The 24,948-nt window shown below is 42.9% G+C and overlaps 1 long non-coding RNA gene across 1 annotated transcript in view; it reads left to right on the top strand.

Annotated features, from left to right (window-relative positions):
- Positions 1-18,041, top strand: part of LOC141089339 (uncharacterized) — a 148,311-nt gene extending 130,270 nt beyond the window's left edge. Inside the window, exons 4-5 of the long non-coding RNA XR_012232251.1 lie at positions 13,505-13,535; positions 16,713-18,041. This is a non-coding gene — a long non-coding RNA (uncharacterized lncRNA). The remainder of the gene's footprint in view (positions 1-13,504; positions 13,536-16,712) is intronic.
- The last annotated feature ends 6,907 nt before the right edge of the window (positions 18,042-24,948 follow it).

The following is a 24,948-nucleotide window of genomic DNA, read 5'->3' as shown; positions in this document are numbered from 1 at the left end:
TTGACTGAGTCAGCCACTTTGTGCTCCGTTGCAACTCTTAACAGTATGGGTGTCTTGAGAACACGTATTCTGTTAACAATGTAGCAGACAAGGAAGCCCACAACCAGACAGGCCCTCCTGGCATTTGCCAGAATTGCCAGATGACCAGTCCGGCCCAGGCAATGGCTGAAGTAACTGAGCAGAGATGACCGATATAGCAGTGCTGGAAAAACTGACTGGAATAGCAGATCTGTACTAATTCTGGCTGACGTAACAGTACTGGTACTGTGATGACTGAAATACCAGACTTGTATCAGCGATGCATCAATTTGGCTGCGTGTATGGCATTTGGCATCCCCCTAAGCAGATGGAGCTTGACACAGAGATTGAGCAGGAGCTATTGCCAGTGAACTATTTAGTTTGCAAACACACACTGTTTGTCTTTATGAAGAGAGGGATTAGTATTTGTGTGACTTCTGCAAAATTATAGGAAGATTTTAACAAGCAGTGACTGGTCTTGAGTAATGAAACGTAAGATCGGGGACATGTGTGCGCAATACATCATATTAACCTTTAACTGCAAAAAGTCAGACCATAAGGAAAGTCAAGAGTGAAGCCTTCAAGGACACAGCACTGTCTAATAGTCAGACAAACACGCCAGCAGCAGGGATCCCCCAAGGAGCAGCTCCAGTCCTCTGCCCTGATGAATATGCAGTCTAAACTATGAATAGATTAGTCTCCTGGTGGAAGACACAGGAGTAAGTGGCAGGTGACAAATGCTGAAGCCCTCTCTGAAAGGACACAGCACAGAGGCTGATCATTAATGATCCTCGTACACCATCTAGTGTACAAATTCCAAGGTGTATGATGATTAACTTGCAGACAGTGTTTCATTACCAGGACATCGTCTCTACAATAACATCTTATGGTCAAAGTGTAATTACATATAATAAAATTTTAATAAATCATCCACACCCAATAATGACTTCATTACTTTCATTGTCCTATACTCATATTCGTAATGGCTACAGAAAACCAAACTTTAGACATAGAAACGTGCAAACTTAGATTTTTTCATCCTCTTTAGAAGGACAAGTCACAAATACCATATCAGTTTATGATTCTATTAGGTTTTTGGCACAAAAATGGGTGCAAAACCAAAACACATTTTTTTTTTGAAATTTTAGCAGTGATTTTGGTGTATTTATTAAAGTAAGTATTCTCTATTCATTAAGACTGACCTTGTACACGGAAGTCTTATTGAAAGGGCATGATGGGGTAAGATGCACCAAATGTATTATAAAGGCACACGGACACGGTGTGAATTTGGATCCTCTTATCAGTGGACAGAGGGCACAATTACTTCACTACATCATGCCCTCTGCACTGAGCATTGAGACGCTGAGGAGACCGGTGCAATGGAGCCCCTAGCAGCGGGGGAAGAAGAAGCGGTAAGTATTTAATTATTTATTTTTTTATGTATAGAGCATTATATGGGTCCATTACTCTGTATGGAGCATTATCTGGGCTCTGTTATTCTGTATGGAGCATTATATGGAGCCCATTCTGTATGGAGCACTATATGGGGCTCATTATTCTGCATGGAGCATTATATGAGGCCTATTATTCTGTATGAAGCAATATATGGGATACATTATTCTGTATGGAGCATTACATGGGGCCCATTATTCTGTATGGAGCATTATATGTGGCCAATTATTCTGTATGGGGCACGAAATGGAGCATTCTGTATGGAGCATTATATGGGTCCATTACTCTGTATGGAGCATTTTATGGGGTCCATAATGTATGGAGCATTATATGTGTTCATTATTCTGTATGGAGCATTAGATGGGCTCTATTATTCTGTATGAAGTAATATATTGGGCTCATTATACTGTATGGAGCATTATATGGGGCTCATTATTCTGTATGGAGCATTATATGAGGCCCATTATTCTGTATGGGGCATTATATGGGGCCCATTATTCTGTATGGGGCATTATATGGGGCCTTTATGCTGTATGAAGTATTATATGAGGCCCATTATTCTGTATGGAGCATAATATGGGACCTTTATACTGTATAGAGCATTATATGGAGTGCATTATTATGGAAGGAATGGGCGCGCTCTCTATGGAGCATTATATGGGGCCCATTCTGTATGGAGCATTATATGGGGTCTTAATACTGTATGGAGCATTTTATGAGGCCCATTATTCTATATGCAGCATTATATGGGGTCCATTATTCTGTATGGAGCATTATATTGTTCCCATTATTCTGTATGGGGCATTATATGGGGTCCATTACTCTGTATGAAGCACTATATGTGTCTCATTATACTGTATGGAAGACACCTAGGTTTAATGAATTCACTTTAGATCGATCAAGAGATCCAACGGTTCTATAGATCCTTACACTTAAAAGTTCATTTTTCTAAGGACTTGTCTCCTACAGAATCTCCAATGGATAATACTTCATCTTATTCCAGATACAATATGGACTCATTGACTTTAAAGAAATTGAATCTTTATAAACCCAGTAATTACACTCCACCTAGGTCTTATCATCCAGTTGAGACGTATATTGGACTGGTTCAAAAGAACTTTAAGAATAAATTACATCAGATTCATAATGGTCAGTATCATATTTCGAATAATATGTCTGGGACTGAATGTATGGCAATAGATTACCTTTTTCAAAATAAACAGCTCATTGTTAAACCGGCTGATAAGGGCGGCTCTATTGTTATGGATAGACAATATTATGTGGACGAAATTTATACCCAACTTAATAATTGTGATACTTGTCATCTGGTCTCCTCTGATCCAACTTCCTCTGTTGCCACTGAAATATGGGGTACTGTTCAACACTTTTTATCTTTAGGTGTTATTGATTCTAAATTGAGTGAATTCCTGATTAATCCTCATCCTGTCACACCGGTGTTTTACACTCTTCCTAAAATACATAAAAATCTCACACAACCCCCAGGTAGGCCTATTGTTGCCTCTACCAACTCAATATTATCACCGTTATCAATAGTTCTTGAAAAAATTATCTCTCCTCTCTTACATTTGATCCCCTCAGGGCTTAGAGACACATCACATTTTTGTCTTGTTTAAAAGAATTGAAATTAGCTTCACTGAATTGTTATTTGGTTACTTTGGATGTTACGAGCTTATATACAAGTATTAGCCACACAAGGGGTATTCAAGCTGTAAAAAACTTTTTGGAAAAAAATACCGATTTTTCTAGTGACTTGAAAACTTTTTGTATCTCCATGTTGACTCTCGTTTTAACTAGGAACTTCTTATTTGAGGATAAATTCTTTATTCAATTAAGTGGCACAGCAATGGGCTCAAACGTGGCGCCCCCATATGCCAATATTTATATGGCTGATTTTGAATTGGAGTTCGTCTACTCTCATCCCTTCTTCCAGCAGTATTCCGTACTATGGAAGAGGTACATAGATGATATTTTTCTCATTTGGTCAGGAGACCTGTCCTCTCTTGAGACTTTTTTTCAAGACATTAAAACAAAAGTAGATGGTTTATCCTTTACCATGCAACAGGATTTGGTCTCTATCCCTTTTCTTGATACCAATGTTACCTTAGAGTTTGACGGTTCACTCTCCACGGACTTATTTGTTAAACCAACCTATAAAAATAGTCTCCTACACTTCACCAGCTATCACCCCAAGCACGTAAAAAAATCTCTCCCGAGATCACAGTTTTTTCGTATCAATCGGACGATGGCTATAATCGTAATATTCGCCTCAATGAAATGAGAATGAAGTTCAAAACACAAGGATATCCTGATTCCTTGTTATCCAACTCTTCTACACCTACATCCAAGGTGACAACCAAAATCAATAGGGTGGCTTTTGTGAACACATATCATCCGTTTATGTATCTTTTTCATGATATTATTCGCCGACAATGGCCGCTTCTTTCAGTCTCTTACCCTCAAATTCCGGAATTCCAAGTTCCACCTTTGATCTGTCATAAAAAAACCTCCGAACTTACGGAATCTCTTGGTTAGAATTGATATTGGTAGTCAATGCGATATAAAGAAACAGAGATTTCTTAAGCCTCAACGTAAAGGGACTTTCCCTTGTTTACATTGTTTACAATGTTCAAATATTACCAAAGGTGACACATTTAGTCATCCAAGATCCGGGAAGATTTTTCCTATTAAGGATTACTTTAGTTGTGATTCATCATATGTAATCTATTTGATCAAATGTCCGTGCGGTCTCGGATATGTTGGTGAGACCACACAACATATCCGAGACCGGATTTCACAAAATAAATCCACCATTCGCTGCAAAAGAACTTTGTTACCCATTCCAGCCCATTTCATTTCTCATAATCATAATATTTCTCAACTTCGTTACCAAATCATCGAAAATGTACCATTGGACAGACGAGGTGGTAATGGAATACAAAGATTAAAAGAAAGAGAGGCATATTGGATATTTGTTCTTCAAACATTAGAACCTCTTGGCCTTAATAGAGAGTATGAGATTTTCTATTGATTTTTTCTTTGTTATAGATTCTCATCTTGCATTTATTTTACATGGTTGACTGTTGTGAGTTCATTTTCTGGTCTACCAGTTGTGAGTTCTCCTTCCAGGCTCCCTCTGGTGGTAACAGGAGGTAGTGAGGCTTGTTGTGAGTTCATTTTCCCCTTCACTACTGAGGCCCGAGGAACTCCCTCTTCTGATAAAGAAAGGTAGTGAGCCTGATTATCAAACACCTGAGCCTAATGATGATGACTGGCTGAGTGGAGTTACTGACTGGATATAAGGCTGCCGACGCCCTTCTGCCCTGCGGGTGATTTCTCTGTGGGATCCTTGGAGACCAGTCTGAATTCCTGCTCTTCTAAAGCTAAGTTTTCTGCTCGGCTTTTTGCATTTGTGCTTTGACTTTGTTTTGCTTTGTTTTTCTGGATTTCTGCCATTCCCTGCTGGGGTGAGCTGAATTCCTTTAGCTCTGTCTTCTGAAAATACCTGAGTGCTGATTTAGTTTTTGAAGCCTAGCTGCTTCAGGGTCTTTTTCCATATCAGCTTGTTGGCTTTTGTCTTTGATAGGGTTTTGGCAGATTGCAGACAGCAACCTTCCTTTCCTGTTCTGTTTAGTTAGCTTGGGCCCCATTGTTTGCTCATCCTATCATTCTATCTGTGTGAGTGTTTTTTCATCTTGCTTCACCGTCATTATATGTTGGGGGCTGCCTTTTACTTTGGGGTCTGCTCTGGGGCAGTTTAGATTTCCTTTTCTGTCTTTAGGCTATTTAGCTCTCCGGCTGTGATCGAGGGGTCTAGGGCACCGTAGGAACTCCCCCACGGCTACTGCTAGTTGTGTTGATAGGTTCAGGGGTCTGCAATCTGATAGTTGCCAACTTCTCTGGTTTTCTGGACGTAGCTTCTATTTTTTGTGTCTGCCTCCTACGGTGACTCAGTCATAACAGAATCACCCGCCATACCGCAGATAGTACTCAATAGCAGGAAAGAATTGTAAAAAAAAAAAGTGTGTATATTTTTTCCTCTATATTTCTGAGGCCGTAGGGGGAATTTTTTTTTCTCTCAATGGAGATAAAGCAATTGTCTGATCGTGTGGAGCAGCTCGCTGCAGAAGTGCGGGGAATTTCTGCCTACCTTGCTCATTCACATGCTGCTGAACCAAAGATTCCTACACCTGATGTATTTTTTGGGGATCGGTCTAAATTTTTGAATTTCAAAAATAATTGTAAATTATTTCTTGCCTTGAAGCCAAACTCGTCAGGGAGCTCCGCGCAGCAGGTTAAAATTGTCATCTCTTTGCTGCGTGGCGATCCCCAGGATTGGGCGTTTTCTTTGAAACCAGATGATCCTATTCTGACTAATGTGAATGCATTTTTTCAGGCCTTGGGGTTGTTGTATGACGAACCTAATGCCATTGATCAGGCTGAAAAGACCCTGCTGGCATTGAACCAGGGTCGAGATTCTGCAGAATTGTACTGTCAAAAATTCCGAAAGTGGGCAGTACTTACTACTTGGAATGATAATGCCTTGGCTGCTCTCTTTCGGAAGGGGTTGTCAGAAGCCGTAAAAGATACTATGGTGGGATTTCCTGTTCCCTCTGGTCTTGACGATTCTATGTCATTAGCCATTCAGGTTGATCGGCGTTTGCGCGAACGCAAAGCTGCACGAGAGGTGTTGCCACCTGTTGAACAAATGTCTGAACCTATGCAATGTGATAGAGTTTTGTCCAGAGAGCAGCGTCAGGAGTTCAGAAGGCGTAATAAGTTGTGTTTTTTCTGTGGAGATGCCTCGCATATTATTTCTGTCTGTCCTAAACGAGAGAAACGCTTTGCACACACGTTTTCTGTTGGTGGTGTTCAACCTAAGTTTCTTCTGGCTATTACGCTGATCTGCTCCCTGTCCACATTTTCCGCCAAGGCTTTTGTGGATTCGGGAGCAGCCCTAAACCTAATGGACTTGGATTTTGCTAAACGTTGTGGATTTCCGATGACACCTCTGCCGACGCCTATCCCTTTGAGGGGGATTGATGCTACTCCTTTGGCTAAAAATAAACCTCAGTTTTAGACCCAGGTGGTAATGCGGGTCGCCCCAGACCATCAAGAAAATTGCAGATTTTTGGTGTTGCATAATCTGCATGATACTATTGTTCTGGGGTTTCCCTGGTTTCAAATTCATAATCCAGTTTTGGATTGGAAATCTGTGTCTGTGGTGAGTTGGGGTTGTCGGTGTGCCTTTAGTGAGGCTCCGGTGTTTTCCACCTCTCCTCAGTCGCATGATGTTCCTGATTATTTGGCGGACTTTTATGATGTATTTAGTGAGAATGAGTCTGCGTCTCTGCCTCCTCATAGGAGTTATGACTGTGCAATTGAACTGAGCCCGGGGTGTAAATTTCCCAAGGGTCGGCTCTTCAATTTATCTGTACACGAGCACGAGGCTATGCGATCCTATATTAAGGAGGCATTGGAGAAGGGTCATATTAGACCATCCTCGTCACCCTTAGGTGCCGGTTTTTTTTTTGCAGCCAAAAAGGATGGATCATTAAGACCTTGTATTGATTATCGTGCCCTCAACAAAATTACTGTTAAATATCAGTATCCGTTACCCCTGATTTCTGATCTATTCTCCAGAGTTAAAGGTGCTTGCTGGTTTACCAAGCTTGACCTCAGGGGGCGTATAATCTTATTCACATTAAGCATGGGGATGAATGGAAGACGGCGTTTAATACTCCGGAGAGACATTTTGAGTACCTGGTGATGCCTTTTGGGCTCACTAATGCCCCTTCTGTCTTCCAGTGCTTCATGAACGATATTTTCCGAGATTTTGTCGATAAATTTTTGATTATCTATCTGGATGATATTTTGATCTTCTCCAAGGATTGGGATTCTCATGTGGAACATATTCGGACTGTGTTCCGGATCTTGAGGGAGAATTCCCTGTATGTCAAAGGATCCAAATGCCTTTTTGGAGTACAGAGGATTTCTTTTTTGGGATTTATTTTGTTCCCGTCAACTATTGAAATGGACCCGGCCAAGGTACAGGCCATTTACGATTGGGTTCAGCCCACTTCTTTGAAGGCCCTCCAGAAGTTTTTGGGTTTTGCTAATTTTTATCGGAAATTTATAGCAAAATTTTCTAGTATTGCCAAGCCGTTGACTGATTTGACTAAGAAGGGTGCTGTTGTGTTAAATTGGTCTCCTGAGGCTGTTTCTTCCTTTCAGGAGCTGAAGAGAAGATTCACCTCCGCCCCGGTTTTGCGGCAACCTGATGTCTCACTTCCGTTCCAGGTAGAGGTGGATGCTTCTGAGATTGGTGCAGGAGCTGTTTTGTCCCAAAAAGATCCTGTAACATCTAAAATGAATCCCTGTGCTTTCTTTTCCCGAAAGTTCTCTCCATCTGAACGTAACTATGATGTGGGGAATCGGGAACTGTTGGCCATGAAATGGGCATTTGAGGAGTGGAGACATTGGTTGGAGGGAGCTAAGCATCAAGTCGTGGTCCTCACTGACCACAAGAATTTGATTTACCTAGAGTCGGCTAAGCGCTTGAACCCTAGACAGGCTAGGTGGGCCTTGTTTTTACACGTTTTGATTTTGTGGTTTCTTTTCTTCCTGTAACTAAGAATGTCAAGGCAGACGCCCTCTCTAGGAGCTTCTTTGCTGATTCTCCTGTGGTGACCAAGCCTGCTACCATCTTAGGCGAAGGGGTAGTTCTTTCTGCCATCTCGCCCGATTTGAGACGTGCTCTGGAAGAGTTCCAGGAGGACAAACCTGAGCGTTGTCCCAGTGGAAAGTTGTATGTTCCTGACCAGTGGAAGAAGAGAGTGATGTCTGAAGTTCATTGCTCTGCTTTGTCTGGTCATCCAGGTATTTTTGGTACTAGAGATCTGGTGAGTCGGTCTTTTTGGTGGCCCTCCTTGTCTCGTGATGTCAGGAATTTTGTGCAGTCCTGTGGGACGTGCTCCCGGTCTAAATCGTGTTCTCGCTCTAGTGGGTTGTTGATGCCTTTGCCTGTCCCCAAGAGGCCATGGACCCATATTTCAATGGATTTCATCTCTGATATGCCTGTCTCTCAAAGGATGACTGTTATTTGGGTGATTTGTGATAGGTTCTCTAAGATGGTTCATCTTGTACCACTCCCTAAGTTGCCGTCTTCCTCTGAGTTGGTGCCCCTGTTTTTGCAACAGGTGGTTCGCTTGCACGGGATTCCTGAGAACATTGTATCTGACAGAGGAGTCCAGTTTGTGTCTAGATTTTGGAGAAGTTTCTGTTCCAAGCTGGGAATTCAGTTGTCCTTCTCCTCTGCTTTTCACCCTCAGACCAATGGGCAGACAGAGAGAACAAACCAGACCTTGGAGTCGTATTTGAGATGTTTTATTTCCGCTGATCAGGATGATTGGGTTTCATTTTTGCCCTTGGCCGAATTTGCTTTAAATAATAGAGCTAGTTCTGCCACTTTGATGTCACCTTTTTTTTGTAACTTTGGGTTTCATCCTCGATTTTCTTCAGGGCAGGTGGAGCCCTCTGCCTGCCCAGGTGTTGACACTGTGGTGGAGAGAATGCACCAGATCTGGGACCAAGTGGTGGATAAGTTTTCTCTCTCCCAGGAAAAGGCCCAGCGGTTTTCCAACCGACATAGGACCATTGGTCTCCAGTTTAAGGTTGGTGATATGGTGTGGTTATCATCAAAAAATATTGCTATGAAGGTGGCTTCTCCTAAGTTTAAGCCTAGATTTATTGGACCTTACAAGATTTTGGAGATTATTAATCCAGTCTCTTTTCGTTTGGCTCTTCCTGTCACATTTAAAATCCATAATGTGTTCCATAAATCTTTGTTGAAAAGGTTTGTTGAACCTGTTGTTCCGGGGGTGTTCCGGGGGTGTTGTACCTCCAGACCCTGTATTGGTTGAAGGTAACATGGAATATGAGGTAGAGAAAGTACTGGATTCCCGTCTGGCTAGACGGAGACTCCAGTATTTGGTTAAGTGGAAGGGTTATGGTCAGGAGGATAATTCCTGTGTCTCTGCCTCTGATATTCATGCCAAAAGATTGGTGCGTGCCTTTCATCGGGCTCACCCTGATCGCCCTGGTGGCGTGGTTGAGGGTTCGGTGACCCCTCCTCAAGGGGGAGGTACTGTTGTGAGTTCACTTTCCCCTTCACTACTGAGGCCCGAGGAACTCCCTCTTCTGGTAAAGAAAGGTAGTGAGCCTGATTATCAAACACCTGAGCCTAATGATGATGACTGGCTGAGTGGAGTTACTGACTGGATATAAGGCTGCCGACGCCCTTCTGCCCTGCGGGTGATTTCTCTGTGGGATCCTTGGAGACCAGTCTGAATTCCTGCTCTTCTAAAGCTAAGTTTTCTGCTCGGCTTTTTGCATTTGTGCTTTGACTTTGTTTTGCTTTGTTTTTCTGGATTTCTGCCATTCCCTGCTGGGGTGAGCTGAATTCCTTTAGCTCTGTCTTCTGAAAATACCTGAGTGCTGATTTAGTTTTTGAAGCCTAGCTGCTTCAGGGTCTTTTTCCATATCAGCTTGTTGGCTTTTGTCTTTGATAGGGTTTTGGCAGATTGCAGACAGCAACCTTTCTTTCCTGTTCTGTTTAGTTAGCTTGGGCCCCATCGTTTGCTCAGCCTATCTTTCTATCTGTGTGAGTGTTTTTTCATCTTGCTTCACCGTCATTATATGGTGGGGGCTGCCTTTTACTTTGGGGTCTGCTCTGGGGCAGTTTAGATTTCCTTTTCTGCCTTTAGGCTATTTAGCTCTCCGGCTGTGATCGAGGGGTCTAGGGCACCGTAGGAACCCCCCACGGCTACTGCTAGTTGTGTTGATAGGTTCAGGGGTCTGCAATCTGATAGTTGCCAACTTCTCTGGTTTTCTGGACGTAGCTTCTATTTTTGTGTCTGCCTCCTACGGTGACTCAATCATAACAGAGGCTGATTTAATCAGTGGAGATCTGCCACCTGATAAGGAGGATGACAATTGGACCTCAGGAATCTCAGACTGGATTTAAGACAGCCGACGCCCTATTCTGGTGCTGGTGATTCATTCTGGCTTGTCCGGTCTTGGTTCTCAGCTCTGTTCCAGTCAGCTCAAGCTAAGTTTTTCTGCTAATGTTCACACTTGATTTTGTTGGTCTATTCAGTTTTTTGTGGTCAGCCAGTCCCGGCTGGGGCTGTGCTGAATTTCCACTCTTATTTATCTGTATTTGCCAATTTGCTTTTTGTCCCTTATTAGATTGGCCTCTTTTTGCTCTGTCTCAGAATATTTCAGAGTGCTGATATAGTGGGAGAAGTCTAGTGACTTCAGGGTTAATTTTGTTATCAGAAGTGTTGGACATTATTTTTGTAGAGTTTTTGGCAGATTGCAGACAGTGTCTTTCCTTTCCTATCCTTTCTAGTTAGCTTGGGCCCCTTTGTTTGCTCAGCCTATTTTCCTGTCTGTGTTTGTGTTTTCATCTTGTTTCACCATCAATACATGTGTGGGGGCTGTCTTTCCTTTGGGGTCTGCTCTGGGGCAGTTAGTTTTCCCCTTTTCTTGCTTTAGGCTTATTTAGTCCTCCGGCTGTGACAAAGCGTCTAGGTTCATCGTAGGAACGCTCCACGGCTGCTGCTAGTTGTATGGTTAGGATCAGGGATCTGCAATCTGCATAGTTACCAACCTCTCTGGATTACTGTGACTTAGCTTGTTTTGTTTTTTCCTCCTCGGTGACCCATTCATAACAGCTGACGTTATGGCGTTGTTGTTCTTTAGTCTTCTGATAATATTAAGTCTATTTACTACCAAGATATGGTCACATATAGGTCTTTTAAATGTGACTATTTGTATATGGGGATGTATGTGCAGGTGCACATACATGCATGTGTATATATGTCTGTATATATACATGTGTATATACACTCACTGGCCACTTTATTAGGTACACCTGTCCAACTGTGTGTTAAGACTTAATTTCTAATCAGCCAATCACATGGCGGCAACTCAGTGCATTTAGGCATGTAGACATGGTCAAGACAATCTCCTGCAGTTCAAACCGAGCATCAGTATGGGGAAGAAAGGTGATTTGAGTGCCTTTGAACGTGGCATGATTGTTGGTGCCAGAAGGGCTGGTCTGAGTATTTCAGAAACTGCTGATCTACTGGGATTTTCACGCACAACCATCTCTAGGGTTTACAGAGAATGGTCCGAAAAAGAAAAAAAATCCAGTGAGCGGCAGTTCTGTGGGCGGAAATGCCTTGTTGATGCCAGAGGTCAGAGGAGAATGGGCATACTGGTTCGAGCTGATAGAAAGGCAACAGTGACTCAAATTGCCACCCGTTACAACCAAGGTAGGCAGAAGAGCATCTCTGAACGCACAGTGCGTCGAACTTTGAGGCAGATGGGCTACAGCAGCAGAAGACCACACTGGGTACCACTCCTCTCAGCTAAGAACAGGAAACTGAGGCTACAATTTGCACAAGCTCATCGAAATTGGACAGTAGAAGATTGGAAAAACGTTGCCTGGTCTGATGAGTCTCGATTTCTGCTGCGACATTCGGATGATAGGGTCAGAATTTGGCGTAAACAACATGAAAGCATGGATCCATCCAGCCTTGTATCAACGGTTCAGGCTGGTGGTGGTGGTGTCATGGTGTGGGGAATTTTTTCTTGGCACTCTTTGGGCCCCTTGGTACCAATTGAGCATCGTTGCAACGCCACAGCCTACCTGAGTATTGTTGCTGACCATGTCCATCCCTTTATGACCACAATGTACCCAACATCTGATGGCTACTTTCAGCAGGATAATGCGCCATGTCATAAAGCTCGAATCATCTCAGATTGGTTTCTTGAACATGACAATGAGTTCACTGTACTCAAATGGCCTCCTCAGTCACCAGATCTCAATCCAATAGAGCATCTTTGGGATGTGGTGGAACGGGAGATTCGCATCAGGGATGTGCAGCCGACAAATCTGCGCCAACTGTGTGATGCCATCATGTCAATATGGTCCAAAATCTCTGAGGAATGCTTCCAGCACCTTGTTGAATCTCTGCCACGAAGAATTGAGGCAGTTCTGAAGGCAAAAGGGGGTCCAACCCCTTACTAGCATGGTGTACCTAATAAAGTGGCCAGTGAGTGTATATGTCTGTATGTATATGTGCATATATGTGTGGATGTTTATATATATATACATGGTATTTGAAGACATATGTATATTATTAGTCTTGCATTTATGGATGTTCTCATTAGTTTTACATCCATACATTAACAATATTTTTTCTGCTAATATATAAATACTGTTTAAAGGAATATTTATTTTTTCTAATTTCATTATCTTTTTCTCTTTTCTACAAACCTAATTGCGGAAATAAGGTATTCACATCTGGTTTCTTACTCCGGTGATTGTTCTTCTCCTCTTTCTCCAAAAAAACATACACCCCCTTCTTTTATTTCCATATTACCACATTAAATATCATTCATTTTATTAGGTACAATGTATTGCTTAATCGCCATATAGCCGCTAAGTTAATTGTCCTATTCTTTTTCTTTTTCCCCCCTTTTTTTCTTTTCCTCTTTTTTTGCCACACCTCCGATTCGTGTCTATTTTATTCCCCATTTCCGTCCGTACAGACACATTGCACATGCGCTGTATCGGCGCCATGACACGTCTCATTGTGGAGTTTCCTTTTGCCACACTTCCAGTTTTTCGGCCATTTTTATTCCCCACTTCCGTCTTCATAGACGCATTGCGCATGCACCGCATCGGCGCAATGGCGCGACTTTAGTTACACAGCTGAAACGCATCTTACTTCATTTAATATGTATAAATAAGGACGTTTCACTTATCCCACACACACACTTACTCGGCGGCGGCGTGGCCCCCGGTCCACTGTTCATTTCCATTGCAGGTTGGTAAACTTTGGAGACAAAACACTTTTATCTGTGACCTACTTTCTTTTGCTTTCATGGGCTTTATCCTGCTTTTTTTTTCACTATATTTTTCCTTTCCTTTTCTTTCCTTTAGAATTCTGAGAGCTGAGCATATGATCACACAGGTACTTACCGTATGGCTATTCTTTGCACTATTCTTATGATACCTTAAAGCTGCTTTAGGCTGGAGTTCATTCATGTATTTAAACATGTTCTATTTCTTATGGCCCATTACACATGTATGTATGTGGATATGTGCACATATGTGTTCCGGGGGCGCAGGAAGAGGCAAGCAGAAGAAACGTGCGTCGGGGCGCGGGGACGGCTTTACGGGCTGTAAACACCTCTCTTTACTTTATAGTAAGTACACCCTTTTGGGAACTTGAAATTTATGCGGTTTGCCTATTTTTCATGGTGTGGGCAGCAAGTACTATAAGGGATAATATAGCCAGAGATTTTGGTGGACATTTATGGTAATCAAAGAGAAATGCTATTTGGCATAATATAACAGAATTCCTTGGTGTCACTCTTACATGGTATATATATTTTCCCTGTATTCATATAACATAGGATGTACTTACAGTTGTGGCCAAAAGTATTGACACCCCTGCAATTCTGTCAGATAATACTCAGTTTCTTCCTGAAAATGATTGTAAACACAAATTCTTTGGTATTATTATCTTCATTTAATTTGTCTTAAATGAAAAAACACAAAAGAGAATGAAGCAAAAAGCAAAACATTGATCATTTCACACAAAACTCCAACAATGGGCCACACAAAAGTATTGGCACCCTCAGCCTAATACTTGGTTGCACAACCTTTAGCAAAAATAACTGCGACCAACCGCTTCCGGTAACCATCAATGAGTTTCTTACAATGCTCTGCTGGAATTTTAGACCATTCTTCTTTGGCAAACTGCTCCAGGTCCCTGATATTAGAAGGGTGCCTTCTCCAAACTACCATTTTTAGACCTCTCCACAGGTGTTCTATGGGATTCAGGTCTGGACTCATTGCGGGCCACCTTAGAAGTCTCCAGTGCTTACTCTCAAACCATTTTCTAGTGCTTTTTGAAGTGTGTTTTGAGTCATTGTCCTGCTGGAAGACACATGACCTCTGAGGGAGACCCAGCTTTCTCACACTGGGCCCTACATTATGCTGCAAAATTTGTTGGTAGTCTTCTGACTTCATAATGCCATGCACACGGTCAAGCAGTCCAGTGCCAGAGGCAGCAAAGCAACCCCAAAACATCAGGGAACCTCCGCCATGTTTGACTGTAGGGACCGTGTTCTTTTCTTTGAATGCCTCTTTTTTTTCTCCTGTAAACTCTATGTTGATGCCTTTGCCCAAAAAGCTCTACTTTTGTCTCATCTGACCAGAGAACATTCTTCCAAAACGTTTTAGGCTTTTTCAGGTAAGTTTTGGCAAACTCCAGCCTGGCTTTTTTTATGTCTCGGGGTAAGAAGTGGGGTCTTCCTGGGTCTCCTACCATACAGTCCCTTTTCATTCAGACGTCGACGGATAGTACGGGTTGACACTGTTGTACCCTCAGACTGCAGGGCAGCTTGAACTTGTTTGGATGTTAGTCGAGGTTCTTTATTCAACATCCGCACAATCTTGCGTTGAAATCTCTTGTCAATTTTTCTTTTCCGTCCACATCTAGGGAGGTTAGCCACAGTGCCATGGGCTTTAAACTTCTTGATGACACTGCGCACGGTAGACACAGGAACATTCAGGTCTTTGGAGATGGACTTGTAGCCTTGAGATTGCTCATGCTTCCTCACAATTTGGATTCTCAAGTCCTCAGACAGTTCTTTGGTCTTCTTTCTTTTCTCCATGCTCAATGTGGTACACACAAGGACACAGGACAGAGGTTGAGTCAACTTTAATCCATGTCAACTGGCTGCAAGTGTGATTTAGTTATTGCCAACACCTGTTAGGTGCCACAGGTAAGTTACAGGTGCTGTTAATTACACAAATTAGAGAAGCATCACATGATTTTTCAAACGGTGCCAATACTTTTGTCCACCCTCTTTTTTATGTTTGGTGTGGAATTATATCCAATTTGGCTTTAGGACAATTCTTTTCATGATTTTTCATGTAAGACAAATTAAATGAAGATAATAATACCAAAGAATATGTGTTTGCAATCATTTTCAGCAAGAAACTGAGTATTATCTGACAGAATTGCAGGGGTGTCAATACTTTTGGCCACAACTGTATGATAATTTGTATTTAGGTATAAATTATGCCATTGGGCTTAATAGCAAGATTTTTTCAATATATATTTTCCACTGTGATATGGGCATAATCCTTATTGTTAATATGGGGGGGGGGGGGTTTGAGCCAGTAAAAGCTGTCCCCTTGGGGTATGTTGTTTCCATTGATTGAAAGTAGCATTTTTATGGATTTTTTAATATCTAAATAAATATAGTTTTGACATTATTTTTCTTCTGTTGGTGTAAGTTGAAATACTGCCTCCTTTGGTTGTGTATATTATTTATATGATGGAAGACAGTATTGTCACGGTTGGATGGCGAGTAAACTGGGACCAGGGGCGCCTTGTTCCCCGGGATACCTCAGATGGTGAGGATGCCGGGGCCTCCGCCCTAGCCCTATCTCCTAGCTGTAGCCCTGCGTCTGTCCCCTTCCCCCCTCCCGGGGAAGAGAGGTGCTACCATGCACCGAAGTACACCAACCCGACAGACAGGGGAACGAGACAAGGGTAAATGAAAATTCCACTCACAAATACTTTCACAAACAACAGAGGTATACACCAGGGTGTGAAGGATGAGAAAATAAAGCCGGATTGGATGTCGAATCTCCAAGCGTACAAACCAAGCAACCGTCGCACAATAAACTCCTCCAGTACTCCAAACACCAGCTTCTCTCTCTCCAGATCTTTGTAGCAAATGCTAACTCAGATAATGATCTGGCCTGCAGACCTAGCTTTTATAAGAGAGAAGAGTGGTTAACCAAGCACAGCTGCAAGCAGGGATTTCCACATGGCCGATTAACCCCTGTCCTGCTGAAAGAAAACAAACACCCTTAATACGCCAGAGAAGTGCTTCTTCTCAGCAGCAAAGCAGGAGCCATCAGATGCTGCGGTCTTCTGGCTCTGTTCTGTCACGGTAACCCCGTGACAAATATGGTGCCCATAATACTGTATGGAGGGCTATGTGGTGCCCATAATACTGTATGGAGCACTATGTGTTGCCCATAATACTGTATGGAGGACTATATAGAGGAAATTGACATTTGTAAATGGTATTTAACAATATCTCATTTACCTCTAATATTACAGATACTGAAACCCTGAAACCTGTGGATCCTCGATCACCTGAATCCCCTCTGCTTATGGTATTGTAGAATTTCTAATAGATATGACTCATATAATGTAAAAAAGTCAGTGAAATGTTTGGCATTGTACTATACCTATATTTCTCTGCTGTATCTGTGCCTCATGAATCATAGTATGTTTTAAAGGGACCCACTGAGACTCTTTCACCCGAGGCCCATGAAAACCTGGAGCCGTACAGTGCTAACATCACCACCCGGCGCACCCGGGCAAGTGCCGGGGCCCTGATCAAGCAGGGGACCCATTTGTCATTGGGGACACCGGCATACTATGGGGCCAGTGAGTCAGAGAAGCCTGGTGCCAGCACCCACGAGTGGGCCCCCTGCTTACACAGGGCCCAAGCAATTGCAATACTTACCTCTCCTTGTTCCTCCACAGCGCAGGTGGTCTTCTGCATTTTCTAACTCTGTGATGTCTTAGGGCAGAGGGCACGATGGTGTCACTACTGTGCGCCCTCTGCTTTGAGCAGTCACAGTGCAGACAGACGGAATACAGCGATGCTGAGGAGTCCAGCAAGGAGAGGTGAGTATTTGATTCTTTTTTTATGCATGGAGCAATATATGGGGCCCATACTGTATGGAGTATTAAAAAAAACCCTGACGAAGGCAGATGCCGAAACGCGCGTCGGGGTCAGGCGCATCCTGGGAATCTTGCACCACGGGCATTAGGTAATTACTTGTTTTTTCCAATATATACATAGCACAATGTACTGAGGCTTGTAGCATACGGCCACTTGGCCTGTAGCACATCAGTGTGCACTGATAATTTATCCATCAGTCCATTAACTCATTTTATATTGATGTTGGCCTGCAGTACTTGTGGGCATGGAGATCTCACACACTACTTCTTTTGCATTGGCATTGTATATTTTTTGTGTGCTCCTGTTGCACTGGCCTTGTTTTTGTATATTTTAAGCCATACAATTTTGCATTGGTACTATATGCTTTTTGTGTGCCTTTTCTGCACTAGCATTGTATAGACTGGTATATTTAACTTTTATCCACCAGTGTGCCATTTTATTTTATAGTTTGGTATATGTAATTTTCATTTACCTAAAACCTCACTATGATATATGCAATTTAAACCTAACACAGTGATCTCAATTTTTTAGACCTTTTGATACTTTGCATTTGCACTTTATTGCTGAATATTATATTGGCTGTGATTTGTCCCAAATTTTGCACTTTTTGCAAATTATCTTTGCACTCTGTCAGTTTATCAGTAATTTTACATTTGCATATATATTTTTTCTGGCCAATTTATTGCTGTACATATAGGATTACATAAAATTATTTCCATGTGTAATATATAGGTGCTATATTGATTCCCAGTATTGCCCTTTCCATTTTGGTATTTGTGTTCCCACCATTTTTGTATGTAATTTAACTATGTGAATAAAATATTTATTTTATTGTAAATATTGGTCACTAGTTTGTTTCGGTTTCTTTTGTAGTTGATTTGTTCTCCTTTTTTCCAAATTGTCCTTCAAATTCGTCCATTTGTGCACAAAACTGGATTATTTGGTTTGTACAGTATCTTACAATATGTACACTTAGAAAGGATATGCACATTTGCCTTGAATTTTTGATATTTTTTTATGTATGGAGTATTGTATGGGGCCCAAACTGTATGGAAGTTAGGACCGTTCCACTCAGCTCTTTGGATCTGACCCCAGGCTCTCTTAAAGGGATCTCCAGTATGAAAGTTAGGGCAAATCCCTCAGCGCTCTGATTCTGACCCCAGGCTTCTATTAAAGGTATCATTGGTATGGAAGTCAGGGCAAATCCATCCAGCACTTTGGTTCTGACCCCAGGCCCCTCTTAAAGGGATCCCCGATATGGAAGTCAGGTCAATTGCCTTCAAATGCTCTGGTACTGACCCCAGGCTCTCTTAAAGGGATCTCCTGTATGGAAGTTAGCGAAAATCCCTCAGGGCTCTGATGGGTACCCCAGGATTCTATTAATGGGATCATTGTTATGTAAGTCAGGGTAAATCCATTCTGCGCTCTGGTTCTGATCCCAGGCTCTCTTAAAGGGATCCCCGGTATGGAAGTTAGGGCAATTCCACTCAGCGCTCTGGTTCTGACCCCAGTCTCTCTTAAAGGGATCATTGGTATGGAAGTTAGGGCAATTCCACTCAGCGCTCTGGTTCTGACCCCAGGCCCCTATTAAAGGGATCCCCGGTATGGAAGTTAGGATCATTCCACTCAGCGCTCTGGTTCTGATGCCTGGCTGATGGGATAATGTGGGATATTAGGGGTAGTAGTCTGGTGGCTCTGGCTGACGGGATGATGTGGGATATTAGGGGTAGTAGTCTGATGGCTCTGACGGAATGATGTGGGATATTAAGGGTAGTAGTCTGGTGGCGCTAATGGGATGATGTGGGATGTTAGTGGTATTAGTCCGGCGGCTGTGTTGGGATGATGTGGGATATTAGTGGTAGTTGTCTGGTGGCTCTTGCTGATGGGATGATGTGGGATATTAGGGGTAGTAGTCCGGTGGCTTTGACGGGATGATGTGGGATATTAGGTGTAGCAGTCCGGTGGCTCTGACTGACGGGACGGTGTGGGATATTAGTAGTAGTAGTCCGGTGGCTCTGGCTGACGGGATGATGTGGGATATTAGGGGTAGTAGTCTGATGGCTCTGACGGAATGATGTGGGATGTTAGGGGTAGTAGTCTGGTGGCTCTGACGGGATGATGTGGGATGTTAGTGGTATTAGTCCGGCCGCTGTGTTGGGATGATGTGGGATATTAGTGGTAGTTGTCTGGTGGCTCTGGCTGACGGGATGATGTGGGATATTAGGGGTAGTAGTCCGGTGGCTTTGACGGGATGTTGGATATTAGGTGTAGTAGTCCGGTGGCTCTGACTGACGGGACGATGTGGGATATTAGTGGTAGTAGTCCGGTAGCTCTGGCTGACGGGATAATGAGGGATATTAGGGGTAGTAGTCCGGCGGCTGTGAGAAATTAGTGGTAGTTGTCTGGTGGCTCTGGCTGACGGGATGATGTGGGATATTAGGGGTAGTAGTCCGGTGGCTTTGACGGGATGATGTGTGATATTATAGTGAATGTAGCTATGCAGAGTGGGTGGGGCTATACACTCAGCTTTATATATATATATATATATATATATATATATATATATATAAATTATAATTTGTTATAACTAACCATAGTTAGTTACTATGCCCGGGCAACGCTGGGCTCTTCAGCTAGTCCTGTATAAAGCAATAAATTACTATTACCGTATATTATTATACTCAATGTAGGACTATGTGGTTCCAGTAATGCTTTATGGAGGATTATGGGAGGCCCATGATCCTGTATGGAGGACTATGTCGTGCCCATGATCCTATTTGAATCACTATATGGTGCCCATATTTCTGTATGGAGGACTATGTGTTGCTCTTATTTCTTTATGGAGGACTATGTGGCACCCATAATGTTGTATGGAGGACTATGTGGTGACAATAATACTGTATGGAAGACTATACTGTTTGGTCTAAAATGAAAATTTTTGAATCCCCCCCAGGGCAAGCACTGTTTTGCAGGTTTCTGGGCTATTGTAGGATTTAGAACATATATCACTCATATAATGTAAGAAGTGAAATCTTTGGTACTGTACTATATCTATATTTCTCTGCTGTATCTGTGCCTCATAAATTGTGGTGTGTTAAAGGGACCCACTGAGATTCTTTCACCCGAGGCCCCCAAAATCTGGAGCCGTACAGAGCTGGTGTCACCACCCAGCGTACCTGGGCAAGTGCCAGGGCCCTGATCAAGTGGAGAACCCACTCGTTGTCAGGGACACTGGCATGCTATGGGGCCAGTGAGTCAGGAACGCCCGGTGCCAGCACCCATGAGTGGGCCCCCCGCTTGCACAGGGCCCCAGCACTTGCAATATTTACCACTCCTTGTTCATCCACAGCGCAGGTAGTCTTCCGCATTTTCTGACTCTGTGATGTCTCAGGGCAGAGGGCGCGATGGCACCACTACTGTGCGCCTTTTGCTTTGACATCATATCAATCAAATTTATTATCGCCAAGTACATATTACATATATACAAGGAATTCTTTGTGGCAAAGAGGCAACATAATATATAACAACAGATACAACAAGTAACATCTAACAAGACAGATACAGTATATAGTCTACACATAACGATTTAATTGTTGAACAGAGAGTGGATAGCTGTTCATATGGCGGTTGGTGCTGCATTTGGGGACTCTGAAGCGACGTCCTGAAGGGAGTAGTTGGAATGAGGAGTGTCCCGGTGAGAGGGATCGGATGAAATTTTCAATGCGTGGGATCGAATACTGTTATCATAAAGATCCTGGATTTTAGGCAGGGGGGAACCTATAATTCTCTCTGCTGTTCTGAAAGTCCATTGTAAGCGGAGTTTGTCATGCGCAGTGGCTCCCCCATACCAGACTATCAGAGAGGAACAAATCACAGATCTGATGACAGCATTAAAGAATAAGATCAGCAGATTCTTAGCCAAACCATATCTTTTCAGCTGACGCAGGAAGAACATCCTCTGTTGTGCTTTTCTTATAACAGCATCCACGTTTTTCCCCCATTTAAGATCATGAGAGATGAAAACACCAAGGAATTTGGTCTCTGTGACCCTAAGAACCACTTCATCATGGATTGAGCAGTCACAGTGCAGAAAGCCAGAATACAGATATGCTGAGGAGTCCAGACCTGTGGCCAGCAAGGAGAGGTGAGTATTTGATTCTTTTTTATGTATGGAGCAATATATGGGGCCCATACTATATGGGGCCCATACTATATGGGGCCCATACCGTATGGAGGACTATGGGGTGCCCATAATGCTGTATGGAGGATTATGTGGTGCTCATGATACTGTATGGAGGACTATGTGGTTCCCATAATACTGTATGGAGAACTATGTTGTGCCCATAATCTTATTTGGATCACTATGTGGTGCCCATATTTCTGTATGGAGGACTATGTGGTGCCCATATTTCTATATGGAGGACTATGTGTCACTTATAATACTGTATGGAGGATTATGTGGTGACAATAATACTGTATGGAAGAGTATACGGTTTAGTCTAAAATGAAAACTTTTGAATCCCAGCCGGGCAAGCACTGTTTTGTCGGTTTCTGAGCTATTGTAGAATTTACAATAAATATTACTCATCTAATGTAAGAAGTAAGTGGTCTGGTACTCACCACCTGAAAAGGCATAAGATTACCTGCGTTGCAAAGGTGAGCGCCGGCCCGCAATAGGGTCTGCGGCTTCAGACCTGAAGGAAGGCCATGTTTGAAATTGGTGATGTTTCTTTGGACGGTACAAAAGTATCTTCTTCAACTACTATCACTATAGGAGACGCTGGGGGCATATACATCACAGGAGACACTGGGACAGCAGTATAAACATCACAAGACACACTGGGGCTGCAGTATAAATATCACTGGAGACACTGGGGCTACAGTATATAAATCACAGGAGATGCTGGGGTCATATATATCACTGAGGGCTGGGGGCATAGACATCACTGGAGAGGCTGGGGGGCACAGACATCGCTGGGGATTGAAGGGGGCATATACAGTGAGTATGGAAAGTATTCAGAACCCTTTAAATTTTTCACTCTTTGCTTCACTGCAGCCACTTGGTAAATTCAAAAAAAGTATATTTTTTTTCATTATGTGCATTCTGCACCCCAACAAAAAAACAAATGTAGAAATTTTTGCAAATTTATTAAAAAAGAAATGTTTGAATACTTATGACCATGTGATATTTAATTTTTTTTTAAATAAATTTGCAAAAATTTCTACATTTTGTTTTTTTCAGTCAAGATGAGGTGTAGAGTGTACATTAATGAGAAAAAGAAAAATGAACTTTTTTGAATTTACCAAATTGATGCAATGAAACAAAGAGTGAAAAATTTGAAGGGGTCTGAATACTTTCTGTACCCACTGTATGTGTGAATGCTTTAATGAAGATTGAATGAATGCTTAGATGAATTGGCAACTATAAGGCAGCCAGGAATGGATGTCTAGCATCCCATATTCTATGTAGACTAGCTGCATACTTCAAGTAGTATGGGCTGTCAACAAGTGTCATTTCATGATAGGCAGGAACAGGGCTGCCATCAGGGCATTAGTGCACCTACTGGTGTATGGGGCCGTGAGCAGAAGCAAAGAGGGCTGGACCGGAGACGCTGACAGCTCGGCCCCCCCTTCTTTGCTTCTGCTCACCGTTCCCAAGGGGCAAGAGCTCAGGGCCCCCGCACCAGGGCTGTGGAGTCGGAGTCGGTGCTCATTTTGGTGGAGTCGGAGTCGGAGTTGGAGTCGGTATAAAATGGACCGACTCCGACTCCTAAAATATATAATAAATTGGGTACAGTAGTTCAATGCAGAATGTGCTAAATATTTTTTCATAGGAATTTGGGAAAGTTATGAAATGCCCTATAAATGGCTGTTCTATTCCTGATCTAAGGCTACATTCACACACAGCGCTTTTCCTGCGTTTTTTGTGGATACGTTTTTCAGCTGCAAAAGCCGATCAGATTTTTAAAAAACCGTATCACCTGAAAGGTTTTTGAGCTCATAGATAAAGTTTTCAATATCAAAAGCAGATTAGAAATCTGCTCTATCTATCCATTTATCCATATCTGTCTCCATATCTTATCTGTACCAAAAAGAATGAAAGCTGGGTAGCACACAGACTTAAGCCCCCGTTACACACTGCGATATCGCTAGCAATATCGCTGTAAAGTCACCGATTTTGTGACGTTGCAGCGATATTGCTAGCGATATTGCTGCATGTGATACTTACCTCCGACCGGCTCCCCCGCTGGTTATCGCTGATCGCGCGAGAAGCTGCTGGATCATTCGTCGGTCACTTCCTGCGGCGCTTCCTGCTGTGACGACTAGCGACGCGTGGAGCCGGGCGAGAGGACGCAGGATCGCCTCGTCTGACAGGTAAGTAGCGATCCCCATCCCCAGTGATGTCGCTGGTGAGATCTGCCTGTGTGGCAGCTCACTAGCGACCACCTAGCGATGCACCAGCGATCCTGACCGCATCATACCGCTAGTCGGGATCGCTGGTGCATCGCTAGGTGTTACGGTACCCTAACACTTCTTGCCAGGCAAAGGAGGAGGAAAGAGCGTCTCAAACATCATTAACAAGCTATTTTGTAAGTGACAAAGTTACTGTAACAATGACAGCAGATATGTCTAAAAGACAGCTCATACAGCTTGTTGTGAAGGACGGTGTACCATTAACATTATTTGCACGACCAGCTTTTACAGCTCTTAATGGAGAAATGGCCCCCAAACTTGGTGTTTCTCTGGAAAGAGAAAGTATTAGAAAATTAGTGATTGAAGAAGCCCTTAAACAAAAGGAAGATCTTAAAAACTCTCAAAAGACGCTTCATGTTTCTTAAAATGGATGCCTGCACACGTCACAGAGTGAACTATTTTGCCATCAATGTTCGATATGTTTGTGACAACAAAAATTGTTGCCAACACGCTGGCAGTAAAAGATACTAAGACCGGGGTCACACTAACCGACGCAAAATACGGTCAGCATTTTACAGGCGTAATACGGATGAATGACCCCTAAATAGTGCTCCGTATGTCATCCGTAATCAAGGTGTGGTCGCGTATTTTACGCATGTAAGCATCCGTATGTAATCCGTATGGCGAGATTTTCTCGCAGGCTTGCAAAATGGACATATAATGGAGCCCTATGACAGGGTTTCTAACAGAAACCAAAGAATAGATATAGACACATAGAATGCATATATATATATGTATGTATTCTATGTGTCTATATCTATTCTTTGGTTTCTTTATTAAACTTGTCAGTGTGAGTTTACTGTATAGGCACTGAATTGCCGGCTTTGCTAAAAGACACCTGGTGCGTATTTCTCGCAAGTCACATGTGTGGTCCGTGTGTAATGCGTATTTTTTGCGCACCCATAGACTTGCATTGGCGTACTACGGCCGTAGTACGCTAACAATCGCAGCATGCTGCGATTGGCACAGAGCGTAGAATACGGATGAGAAATATACGGCTGGTGCGAGGGACCCCATAGAGAATCATTGGTCCGTGTCTAATGCGTGCTTTTAGCGCCTCTCACTCGGCCGTATTCCTCACCAGTGTGACCCCGGCCTAAAGCTCACCACAGCAGCCAGTTTCTCCAG

This window comes from Dendrobates tinctorius, unplaced genomic scaffold (assembly GCF_039654945.1).
Source record: "Dendrobates tinctorius isolate UK_male_01 unplaced genomic scaffold, ASM3965494v1 ptg000046l, whole genome shotgun sequence".
In the NCBI taxonomy this organism is placed as follows: domain Eukaryota; kingdom Metazoa; phylum Chordata; class Amphibia; order Anura; family Dendrobatidae; genus Dendrobates; species Dendrobates tinctorius.
Note: the sequence above shows the minus strand (reverse complement) of the source record. Positions and strands in the feature narration are given on the sequence as shown.